Raw genomic sequence first — 12,896 nt, 5'->3', positions numbered from 1 at the left:
CAAAAAGCATTATTTCATGGAACACTATTACCAAGTTTTGTCGTCTTATTTTCTCAAATAATTACACTAACAATAATTTGCATTTATTATTGCCTAAATCATCCAAAGGCATTTACAGAGGAATAATAAGAGGGCATAGTTGCCAAGGTATGGAAAAAGGATGACTGAAAGCCAGATTGAAATGGCTTATTTGATAAAGGTTTTTTTTTTAAAAAGACAGAGAAGTCGAAGGGTAGCATGGGTTTAGGGAAACAGTTCCCGCGAGTAGGGCAGAGGCAACTGAAAGCTCTGTCACCAATCAGAGTGAGGGAGAGGGTAGTGCATCAGAGGCTGGAGTAGGAGCACCTAAGTGTGCAGGAGAAGATGTACAGCTGGAGGAGGTTGCAGAGGTACAAAGATACAATGAAATGCCATGGGGTGTTTGAAGACAAGGACAAGGATTATAAATTGAATGCATTTGGAACGGGAGACAATGTAGATCAGCAAGAATGGAGAAGTGATGGGCGTGTGGGTCTTAGTATGGGACAGGATGTGCGGGTCTTAGTATGGGACAGGATGTGCACGACTGTATTTTGGACAAGAGGGAGTTTGTGGAGATAGATGATGGCAAGTCAGTAAATAAGATGTTGGGAGTAAATCACGTGCAGATGTGACAAACGTATGGATAAGGGCTTTGGCAGCAGAGCGGCTAAGATAGGGACAACGTTGTGGAGGTGGAACACGATGCCGAAATTACAGCGTTTTCTTCAGTGTAATTATTGGCCAGTAAAGGCAATGGTCCCAGTGGCAAGATTACATTCATGAAGGGTGTCATTCATGATTTTGGCTGAGGTTTTTTTAGTGCTTTGTGATGGGCAGGAACCATACTAGAGAGATTTGAACAGGTAATTGCAGAGGAGATAGACAGAGAGCTGGGATGTGATAACATGCACAACAAGCCTGGAGGGGAAATGCAGAGTAGGGATGCAATAACGGTTGGAGAACAGAGTTGAGTTGCTGCACTGATGAATCATCTTCAAAAGGTGGTGGGACAATGCCAGAGTAAAGACAAGGAATTACAATTTCAGATACCAAGAGGCCAGAAGAATTAGTTCAGTGATCAGGATGTTAAAGAGGCAGAGGCCGGGGCGGGGGGGGAGGGCAGTTCTAGAAGAAGGAAATTCAAGGGACTGGAGTACATAAGTTTGGAAAATCTGAGAAAGAACATGGGGAAGTAACTTCGAAGCAACGATAGTTTAGAGCAGGATGGTTGGGGGATGCAGGGGCTATTGGGAGCAGACGGACAAAGATGGAGGTTAACTCAGGGCAGCAACTGAGGTCAAAAATAACAGAGAGGCACAGGAGAGCAAGTTGAGACTTAATGACGAAGCGAGAGGAAGAGTTTTCTTTCACCACAGAGGTGCGGTGAGAGTTGTGGGATTGAGAGAGATGGGATAAAGCAGCTGGTAAGGGAGACAAGAAAATGGTCAGAGATGGCTTTATCGGCAATCCAGACCTCAAATGCAGAAAAGCCATAAGAGATGATGAGATTCAGGAGCTGAAAATGCTTATTGGTGGAGAACTTTATATGAAAGGCAAGACTGATTGAGGACAGCAGTGCAGTGAAGTTTGAGATGAGGAGTCAAAGGGAAATTAGGTGTGAATTGAAATCATTGAGGATAAGGAGATGCTTGGATAAAGGGGTGGAGAAGCGGAGGAGGGGGAAAGCAGAGGAGGAGGAGGAGGAAGAGAGGGTAAGCGAAGGAGGAGGAGGAGAGGGTAAGCGAAGGAGGAGGTGGTAGGCGGAGGAGGAGGGGGTAGGCGGAGGAGGAGGGGGTAGACGAAGGAGGAGGGGGTAGGAGGAGGAGGAGAGGGTAGGAGGAGGAGGAGGGGGTAGGAGGAGGAGGAGGGGGTAGGAGGAGGAGGAGGGGGTAGGAGGAGGAGGGGGTAGGAGGAGGAGGGGGTAGGAGGAGGAGGGGGTAGGAGGAGGAGGGGGTAGGAGGAGGAGGGGGTAGGAGGAGGGGTAAACGAAGGAGGAGGAGGAGGTAGACGTAGGAGGAGGAGGAGGTAGACGTAGGAGGAGGAGGAGGTAGACGTAGGAGGAGGAGGAGGTAGACGTAGGAGGAGGAGGTAGACGTAGGAGGAGGGGGGGTAGGAGGAGGAGGGGGGGTAGGAGGAGGAGGGGGTAAACGAAGGAGGAGGAGGAGGGGGTAGACATAGGAGGAGGAGGGGGTAGGAGGAGGAGGGGGTAAACGAAGGAGGAGGAGGAGGAGGGGGTAAGCGGAGGGGGAGGAGGAGGTAAGTGGAGAACAGAATAAAACGTTTTCTTTAAAATATTTATCCATAGCATTTTCCACAAACAACTTCAAAAGTTAGCAAATGTCCAGATACCCTGCCTGGTGTTCAGGCGCCAGAAACCGAAATAGCAATCCTAGTAAAGTTCACCGAAAGCACACATTTCTTACACAAGTGGCGTGTAGGGTTATCTGCTTCCCTCTCCCCACCTGCAATTATTAAGTCACCCATAATTCACGTGAGACTTCATGAAATGTTACCTTTTAAAAAAAAAATAATTAACATTTTGTCATAAAAGAGCTCCAGGACATATCCTCTGCTACCACTTTTATATCAGGACGCGACTGCTGCCAATGAACCAGAAGTAGTTGTGCATGCACAGTTCCAGTGTTATTTTTTTATTTGTTGCCGCCGTACTTCCCAAAATGAAAAATAAAGAAGCGGATTTACAGAAGTGTCTATCTTCTAGTAGAATGAGTGCCGGATATTTTTCCACTCCATTTTATAAATTGCCTGATCGTCATTATGCACCCTGATAATACGCATTCCCGGTTGGTAGGTGCCGTTGTGTTGTGTTCAATATCAACCTGAAATTAACCAGCAGCTCATCGTAACTCAACAGCGTCTGAAGCCGCTGTCAACATCCGACCTGGGATGACCACTCATAGGAAGTGAAACAATTTCAAGGAGCTCCTTTTGGAACTCAGAAAACCAGGTGAGTCGGAGGAAAAGAAACAATTGTCTGATCACTTGGAGTTTATTTTTTAATCGCGTGTTTATAAATCAAATTGCTAATGGGAAAATAATGTGCGTTTTTAATTTTATTTTCATTTCTTTAAAATAAAATTATTTCCAAAGGGAATAAAAACAATAGAACTGTCTTTTACGCAGACCTCCGTATGTTGTGAACGTTATTTTTGATCTGACAGTTATGCACAGAAGGGCAGGAATCACTCTGTTTATATTATTCATGCAGCACATTTCCCTCTACATTTGATCATGTCATAATAATTTTGTTAAATGGCTTGCACCATCGACATAACCAACTCTAAATCAGCGATGAAAAAAACCCCACAAAATTCATTTATACAAACAAACAAAGGCATTAAAAGCTAATTCATCCCACAAATACAATTATCATACAATTACTTAGCCCCAAGGGTATTGCAGGGACACAGTTTGTTGGAGCAACAATGAGCTGCACCAATGTGCACAGTGTAATTTAATTTCACACTGTTTTGAGTTTCCAACTGTAACTGCACTACTGCTATGAGGTGACTGGGGGAAAAATTCAGAGTGAAGCACCACCCTACTGATCACGATGGTAAGTACTGCAGGGAATCGAATACGGCCAAGGTGATCTCCTGGACTAGTTTCGATCGCCTGGATGGGTCGGAGAAGATTTTTCCCAGATTCTCTCCCCCCGCCCACCCCCTGCAATTGGCCTGGGCTTTTTAACCTGGTTTTTGCCTCTCCCAGGAGATCACATGGCTCCGGTTGGAGTGGAGTGTAGAATGTTTGGTGCAAAGGGTGTCGCAGTTGTGTGGGGCAGACTGGTTAGGCTGGGTGCTTTTTACCTTTCCGCCGTTGTTCATTGTTCACAGGTTTATATGTAACATCAGGGGGCTGCTGACCAAGGGCCGTGCGGCTCTTTGTTGGCCGGCATGGGCACAATGGCCAAAATGGCCTCCTTGTGCGCTGTAGATAGCGTTCTATCACCTCCTGCCACCCAGCTCAAATGTCAAAGGTTTCGGAGCAAGTCATTCACTTGCATGACCAGAAGGAAACAATACTTTTGGGAGGGTAAATGCAAGCTTTAAAAAAAAATTTGCTTTGCAGCACTTCTCAAATCCTGGTTTCATTTTACTCTAAGCAGCTGATTCTTCTCTTGAAAACACCGATTTACAAATAAGCGGTGTCAAAGTAGCCTTGACTCAAATGATCATTCTTCACGATTGTAAAGTCCTTTCTCTACAGCATGAAACCACATGAGGCACATTCCAGGGACAAGGCCACTCTGTGACCTTAACTCTTTATTACAGGACTCCAGAAGTGATGACCCTGCGTGGGACCTCCCTTTATATACCAGGTAAGGAATGTCTCCCACAAGTTCACCCCCTGTGGTCAAGGTGTGAATCTTAGTTGAGTGTATACAGTAATACAATGGTGTTACATTGTAGTTACAAACATGACATCACCTTCCCCCACCTCAAAGCCTTACTGGGATCATAGGTTCAGCCTTTCAGGTGGGCTACGCTCCCTCGTGGAGCGCCACAGTTGGGGCTCTGGTTGTTGGACACTGATGTGTCTGTCACCTGTGGTGATTCCGGCCTGACCTCAGGGACTGTGCATTCTTCCGATTGCTCTTGTTGCACGTTCGCTGGCGGTAGTGTGAGCTCCATCTCATGGTCTTCTTCAGGTTCCACCGTGTCCATGCTGAATCTTTTTTTTTTTAAATTTGGTCCAGATACTTATGGCATATCTGGCCATTGTTGAGTTTTACCACGATGATCCTATTCCCCTCTTTGCCAATTACAGTACCCTCAAGCCATTTGGGCCCCATGGCGTGATTGAGGACGAAAACAGGATCATTTATTTCTCTATATCTCCCCCTTGAATTTCGGTCATGGTACTCGGTTTGTGACTTGTGCTTGCCCTCAACTATGATGGTCAGGACTGGGTGGATGAGGGGCAACCGAGTTTGGAGTGTCCGTTTCATGAGTAGCTCTGCAGGCGGGACCCCCGTGAGCGAGTGTGGCCGGGATCTATAGGCCAGCAGGAGGCGTGATAGACGGCATTGTAGGGGGGTCGTTGAATCCTGAGCATACCTTGCTTAATGATTTGGACTGCCCGTTCCATCTGGTCATTGGAGGCCGGCTTGAACGGCGCAGTCCTGATGTGGTTGATGCCACTGCCCAACATAAACTCCCGGAATTCATAGCTCGTGAAACACGGGCCATTGTCACAAACCAGAATGTCCGGCAAGCCATGGGTTGCAAAGATCGCACGTAGGCTTTCCACAGTGGTGGATGACGTGCATGAATTCAGGATGATGCACTCGATCCATTTCGAGTACGCATCTACGACAATGAGGAACATCTTCCCCATGAACGGGCCCGCGTAGTCAACGTGAATGCGTGACCATGATTGGTGGGCCAGGGTCACGGGCTGAGTGGGGCCTCCCTGGGGGCATTACCCAGCTGGGCACAGGTCGTGCACCTGCAAACATAGTGTTCCAGGTCTGAATCAATTCCAGGCCACAAAACTTGTGACCGGGCAATGGCCTTCATCATCACAATGCCTGGGTGCTCGATGTGGAGTTCCCTGATGAATGTCTCTCTGCCCTTATGGGGCATGACTACCCGGCTACCCCATAGTAGGCAGTCGGCTTGGATGGAGAGCTCATCCATCCGCCTGCGGAACGGTCTGACCTCCTCAGGGCATGCTCAATGTGCGGGCGCCCAATCCCCAGTCAGGACACATTTCTTAATCAAGGATAGGAGGGGATCTCTGTTTGTCCAGATTTTGATCTGGCGGGCTGTGATGGTGGAGCCTGCACTGTCAAAGACATCGACAGCCATGACCATCTCAGCGCTTTGCTCAGCTGCCCCCTCGGTGGTGGCCAGTGGGAGCCTGCTGAGTGAGTCAGCGCAGTTTTCAATGCCGGGCCGGTGCCGGATGGAGTAGTCATAAGCAGCTAGTGTGAGGGCCCACCGCTGTATGCGAGCCGATGCGTTGGCATTGACAGCCTTGCTGTCTGACAACAGGGATGTGAGTGGCTTGTGGTCCGTCTCGAATTCAAACTTCCTACCGATGCATTTTTTTTTTTAAAACACATGCAAGCGCTTCCTTCTCAACCATGCCATATCGCCGTTCTGCTTGAGAGCACGACCTGGAGGCATATGCCACAGGTTGTAGCTGACCCTCAGCATTACCCTGCTGCAACACGCACCCAAACGCATAGGATGATGCATCACAAGTCAGAACTAAAAGTTTACAGGGTCAACAATTTGTTTGAACAAAGTAGGTTTCGCATCAGATCAAAAGCCCGTCCCCGCAAAACCAATCCCAACCCTTACGCAGGAGCACGTGTAGCGGCTCCAACAACGTGCTCAAGTTCGGCAGAAAGTTCGCGAAATAGTTCAACAGTCCCAGGAATGAACGCAGCTCCGCTGGGTGCTCGTCAAATCACCTGTGTTTTGGATTGGGTGGGCCGAGTCCCATCTACAGCAACCCTCCTGCCCAGAAACGCAACCTCAGGAGCTAAAGACACACATTTAGACTTCTTGAGTCGCAGGCCTACCCGGTCCAGTCGGCGTAGCACCTCCTCCAGGTTGTAGAGGTGTTCCTCGGTATCTCGACCCGTGATGAGGATGTCGTCCTGCAATACGATTGTTCCCTGAATGGATTTAAGCAGGCTTTCCATGTTACGTTGAAAAATCGCGGCCGCTGATCGAATGCCAAACAGGCACCTGTTATACGCAAACAGTTCCTTGTGCGTGGTGATGGTGGTCAGTAGTTTGGATTCGTCGGCCAGTTCCTGGGTCATATAGGCTGAAGGGAGGTCCAACTTGGTGAACAGCTTGCCGCCTGCCAGCGTGGCGAAAAGATCCTCCGCTCTTGGGAGCGGGTATTGGTCTTGTAGGGACTCCTGATTGATGGTGGCCTTATAGTCGCCACAGATCCTGACAGAGCCATCCACTTTTAGAACGGGAACGATGGGGCTCACCCAGTCGCTGAATTCAACAGGCGAGATGATGCCCTCTCGCAACAGCCAGTCCAATTCGCTCTCGATTTTTTCCCCGCATCACACAGGGCACCGCTCTGGCTTTGTGGTGCACTGGCCTGGCATCCGGGGTGATGTCTATCACTACTTTAGTGCCTTTGAAAGTCCCGATGCCCGGTTGAAATAGTGACTCAAATTGTTGTGGGACTTATGAGCACAAACTTCGCTCCACCGAGGACATTGCGTGAACATCCCCCCATTTCCAGTTCATCTTGGCTAACCAGCTCCTCCCCAACAGAGCCGGACCATTGCCCGGGACAATCCAGAGTGGCAGCCGGTTCACTAGCCCATTGTGTGTGACAGCCATCATTCAATGATTTCCTTGGTGTAAGTCCATAATTGTGTCTCAATACGTTCTAATTTGGGTCGACTGGCTTTGAATGGCCATAGCTTCTCGAATTGCTGAACGCCCATGAGTGACTGGCTGGCCCCAGTGCCCAGCTCCATTCGTACTGGGGTGCCATTCAACAAAGCCCTCATCTTCATTGGTGGCGTTTTGGTGCATCAACTGTGAATATTCGCCACATGGACCCGCTGAACTTCGGCATCCATCAATTTGCCCTAAAAGTCATCCTGCCTCACAGAACCCTCTTCTGGTCCCTCTGTCTCATATCAGTCTGATTGCAGGTTTTCTACACATTCGAGCTAAATGGCCACTGAGATTGCAGTTTCTGCAGACAAAATGTTGGAATCTGCAAGATCTAGCTGAGTGTTTTCCCCCACACCTCCAGCATGAGTTAAAGTTTCCATTGTTGGGGACAAAGTGACTATGGCCAGGAATTCCACGCTGACTGTCCCTTTGACTGCTCTTAAGTACCCTATTAGTGGGTGTCAATGGCCTCATCCCGGGCCGCATTGTCCAATGTGATGGCGTGAACGTCCGTTCAGCCTGCCATTGCCTCTGCTGAGATCCTGTTCTGGGATCTATTGCTGCCTGGTAAATGTCGGACTGCCCCTGCCTGCCTGCGGGGCTCTGAGTAGCATTTATGATATTGACTCCCTGATCCATCGCCGCGATAGAGACAGAATTGCACGCGTAAATCATTTACGTCTCTTCCTCCCCCGCCATGAAAGTTTAAGCTAACAACGCTACTGCTTTCAAGGTCAAGTTCTTGGTCTCAATTAACTTGCGAAACATTCCCGCATGATCGATACCCTCGATGAAGAAGTCCCTTAGCATCTCCTCCCTGCAGAGGCTGGCCAAACGCCGGAGGTCCGCTACAAAGTCCGGTATGCTCTGTCCTTCACGACGTCGGTGGGTGTAGAATCTGTGTCGAGCCATGTGTATGCTGCTAGCTGGTTTGAGGTGCTCCCCGATTAGTTTGCTGAGCTCTTCAAAGGTTTTGTCCGACGGCTTTTCGGGTGCCAGTAAGTCCTTCATGAGCGCATAAGTCTTTGGCCCGCAGTTGGTCAGGAGATGAGCCCGTCGTTTGTCAGCCGCTACATCCCCTAGCCAGTCTTTAGTTACGAAGCTTTGCTGAAGCCTCTCGACAAAATCGCCCCAGTCTTCCCCAACACAGTACCATTCCTCTGTGCTACCGGTGGCCATTCTCGTGGGTTGTGAATTCCCGTTTCTCGTCGCCAATGTAAAGTCTTTACTGTACAGCATGAAACCACATGAGGCACATTCCAGGGACAAGGCCACTCTGTGACCTTAACTCTTTATTACAGCACTCCAGAAGTGATGACCCTGCATGGGACCTCCCATTATAAACCTGTGTGATCAGGTAAGGAGTGTCTCCCACAAGTTCACCTCCTGTGGTCAAGGTGTGCATCTTCGTTGCGTGTATACAGTAATACAGTGGTGTTACATTGTAGTTACAAACATGACAACGATCACGGTGTCAGCTCCACTCCAGAGATTTGAGCACAGAATCTAGCATGACCTAGTGCAGTACTGAGGGAGTGCTGGACTGTCAGAGGTGCTGTCTTTCGGATGAGCTACAAAATCGTGGCATTGTCTTCCCGGTCAGGTGGGTGTAAAAGTGACACTATTTGAAGTGCGAGAGAGTGCTCTGCCTTGTCCTGGTCTTTCTTTATGCCTCAATTAACACCACTAAAAAAAAAAAGAGATTATCTGGTCACTGGAATACTGCTGTTTGTGGGATCTTGTTTTGCACAAATTGGTTGCTGCCTTTCCTACATTACAAAACTGACTACACTTGAAAAAATTACTTCTTTGACTGTATAGCGCTTTGGGAGGTCATGAGACTGTGAAAGGTGCAATAATAATGCAAGTTTCTCTCATGTGTGAGCCCAGATAATGAGCATTGGTAAGCTATTCTGCCATGTTATTTGGAGTAGAGTGGGGAGAAATTATATTATAGGTGCAACGTCCCGAATCGGGAACGCCGAAAACCAGACATTTTTTTAGGCAAAACCCAAAATCCGGATTTGGTCAAGGATTCTGGATTTCAGACAAGAAAATCAAGTCTAAAATCCGGAATCCTCGACGAAATCCATGCCAGATTATGGGTTTTGCCAGATTTTGGACCTCACCACTCAAAACCCGGCATGGATTCGGTCAAGGATTTCGGATTTCAGACGACTGATTTTCTTGTCTGACATCCGGAAAAAACGAAAAACCGGAATGGATTCAGTCCCGAGGATTTCAGATTGTGGACGTTGTACCTGTGCATCTACACACACTTTCCAGAAGGAATCACTGCATGATTTTTCTTCCCGTTTGGCAAAAGTAAACAGAAAAATTATTTCTGTAAAATATGTTGCCAGGCTTTGGAGGTTGGCTGTTTCAGAGCCAATGATGCAGAACAACTGAAGGCACTGCTTGAAATGATTAATCTGGGTACAGCAGCCTTGGTGTTTGTCAAGGAACCCAATTTAATTTTTCAGTCTATCCCAGAATTTCTTTGGAGAAGGCGACAGCAGTCCTACTTCGTGAACCCTTAAAGTAAAACCGAGTTACAGTTCATTTTACTGGTGCCTCTGGTGAATGTTAATTGACCCAAAATGCAAAAATTATGGCCACACAAAAGTGACTTGCATAATTAAAGCCGTGGGCTGTTACCACACACAGCTGTTTACCTCATCAAGGCTATTCCAAAAGAGTTTCATGGTGATGCAACTGAAAGCAATGAAGTCAGTCAAAGGAGGGGCATATTATAACATGGTATTTTAAACCTATGTCTGAGAAAACTGATCTTTTGTCCATGTTGGTCTGCAATCCTGCGAACACCGAGAACTTGTCAATTTCTGTTTTTGATGACTACAAAATTCCAAAGGAGAACATCTCAACATGTCACAATTGGCAAAAACAACTCTGTCTTGAGACAAGTGAGAGCATCGCTAAATCCCATGTACTGCCTTTCACATGAACCACCTGACAAGCTGAGCAGCCGCCAAGGTAACTCAAAAACTATTGCAGTCATGTTACTGAACAGAGTCAATTACTTCAGTGTTTTTTTTTAGAAAACAAAGAGTACCTTTGTATCAAGAATGGGTCTCAATTTACATACTGGTACAGTGATCAATATATAGGATGGCAAAACAATATTGGTTACAACTCATCGAGTTTGTAAAGGCTTTACCTCTTTCTGTAGTAAAAGATTATTCAAATCAGAGATTACTGTTCTGTAACTCATTCTGGCTACTCGACATATCTTAGTCGTGTCCGACATGTATGGGTCTTTGTCTTCCCCTACTTGTATCTAATCACTTCCTTCCCTACCCCCTCACTAGGGGAGTATCGGCAAGCGAGGGAGGGGAGAGGTGAAAAGCAGAAGGTGAAGGGTCGAAAGCAAAAAGTAAAGGAGCGAAAAGTGAGAAACAGAAGGCAAGGAGATAAGTTTAAATTTATTTCAACAATGATCACCGAGAGCAAGCTTGGACAAAAGTGATCAAAATTAAAATATATAACTTTATTCTGCCAAAATGAGGTGTGCTCACCCCTTAAAAAGAGCAAAAGTGAGATTAAATAAGAAACTGAAAGAAAACTTTGAAAGCAATACAATGAAAATGCAAATCTTAAAACAGCAAGGGACCAGCTGTCAAAAGCTCAGAAATTGATGCTACAACACAGCAGAGGATCGTGGTCCAGAAAGGATAAAGAGAGCCGAGTAAGAATAAAATATTTTTAAGCACTGAGAATGAGGCCCAACAAGATAGTCCCTTTTTCATTTATCCTCAAAAAGACAAATACTGCAAATTCATAAATACAACTTGCATCTTCGAACTTCTTCCACTCGGTGTAAATATCGTAGACAAGCTTTCATTTACAGCCATTGAAAAAGTATTCTAGAAACATAGAAAATAGGTGCAGGAGTAGGCCATTCGGCCCTTCGAGCCTGCACCACCATTCAATATGATCATGGCTCATCATGCAACTTCAGTACCCCATTCCTGCTTTCTCGCCATACCCCTTGATCCCTTCACCCTTAAGGGCCACATCTAACTCCCTTTTAAATATATCCAACGAACTGGCCTCAACAACTTTCTGTGGTAGAGAATTCCACAGGTTCACAATTCTCTGAGTGAAGAAGTTTCTCCTCATCTCGGTCCTATGGCTTACCCCTTATCCTTAGACTGTGATCCCTGGTTCTGGACTTCCCCAAGATCGGGAACATTCTTCCTGCATCTAACCTGTCCAATCCCGTCAGAATTTTATATGTTTCGATGAGATTCCCTCTTATTCTTCTAAATTCCAGTAAATGTAAGCCTAGTCGATCCAGTCTTTCTTCATATGTCAGTCCTGCCATCCTGGGAATCAGTCTGGTGAACTTTCGCTGCACTCCCTCAATAGCAAGAATGTCCTTCCTCAGATTAGGAGACCAAAACTGCACACAATACTCAAGGTGTGGTCTCACCAAGGCCCTGCACAACTGCAGTAAGATCTCCCTGCTCCTATACTCAAATCCCCTCGCTATGAAGGCCAGCATGCCATTTGCTTTCTTTACTGCTGGCTGTACCTGAATGCCTACCTTCAATGACTGATGTACCATGACACCCAGGTCTCGTTGCACCTCCCCTTTTACTAATCTGTCAACATTCAGATAATAATCTGCCTTTTTGTTTTTGCCATCAAAGTGGATAACCTCACACTTATCTACATTATACTGCATCTGCCATGCATTTGCCCATTCACCTAATCTGTCCAAGTCCCCCTGCAGCCTCCTAGCATCCCCCTTGCAGCTCGCACTGCCACCCAACTTAGTGTCATCTGCAAACTTGGAGATATTATATTCAATTCCTTTGTCGAAATCATTAATATATATTGTAAATAGCTGGGGTCCCAACAATGAACCCTGCGGCACCCCACTAGTCACTGCCTGCCATTCTGAAAAGGACCCGTTTATTCCCACTCTTTGCTTCCTGTCTGCCAACCAGTTCTCTATCCATATCAATACATTACCCCCAATACCATGTGCCTTAATTTTGCACACTAATCTCCTGTGTGGGACCTTGTCAAAAGCCTTTTGAAAATCCAAATACACCACATCCACTGATTCTCTCTTATCCACTCGACCAGCTACATCCTCAAACAACTAGAAGATTTGTCAAGCATGATTTCCCTTTCATAAATCCGTGCTGACTTGACCAATCCTGTCACTGCTTTCTAAATGCGCTGCTATGACATCTTTAGTAATTGATTCCAGCATTTTCCTCACCACCGATGTCAGTCTAACCGGTCTATAATTCCATGTTTTCTCTCTCCCTCCTTTTTTAAAAAGTGGGGTTACATTAGCTACACCCCAATCCACAGAAACTGAACCAGAGTCCATGGAATGTTGGAAAATGACCACCAATGCATCTACTATTTCTAGGGCCACTTCCTTAAGTACTCTGGGATGCAGACTATTAGGCCCTGGGGATTTATCGG

The 12,896-nt window shown here is 46.7% G+C and overlaps 1 protein-coding gene across 3 annotated transcripts in view; it reads right to left on the bottom strand.

The window, feature by feature from the left end:
- Positions 1-12,896, bottom strand: part of nedd4l (NEDD4 like E3 ubiquitin protein ligase) — a 614,975-nt gene that overhangs the window by 297,272 nt on the left and 304,807 nt on the right. The window lies entirely within an intron of this gene.

This window comes from Pristiophorus japonicus, chromosome 2, assembly GCF_044704955.1.
Source record: "Pristiophorus japonicus isolate sPriJap1 chromosome 2, sPriJap1.hap1, whole genome shotgun sequence".
NCBI classification, from domain to species: Eukaryota; Metazoa; Chordata; class Chondrichthyes; family Pristiophoridae; genus Pristiophorus; species Pristiophorus japonicus.
The sequence above is the reverse complement of the archived record's forward strand: the minus strand, read 5'-3'. Positions and strand labels throughout refer to the sequence as shown.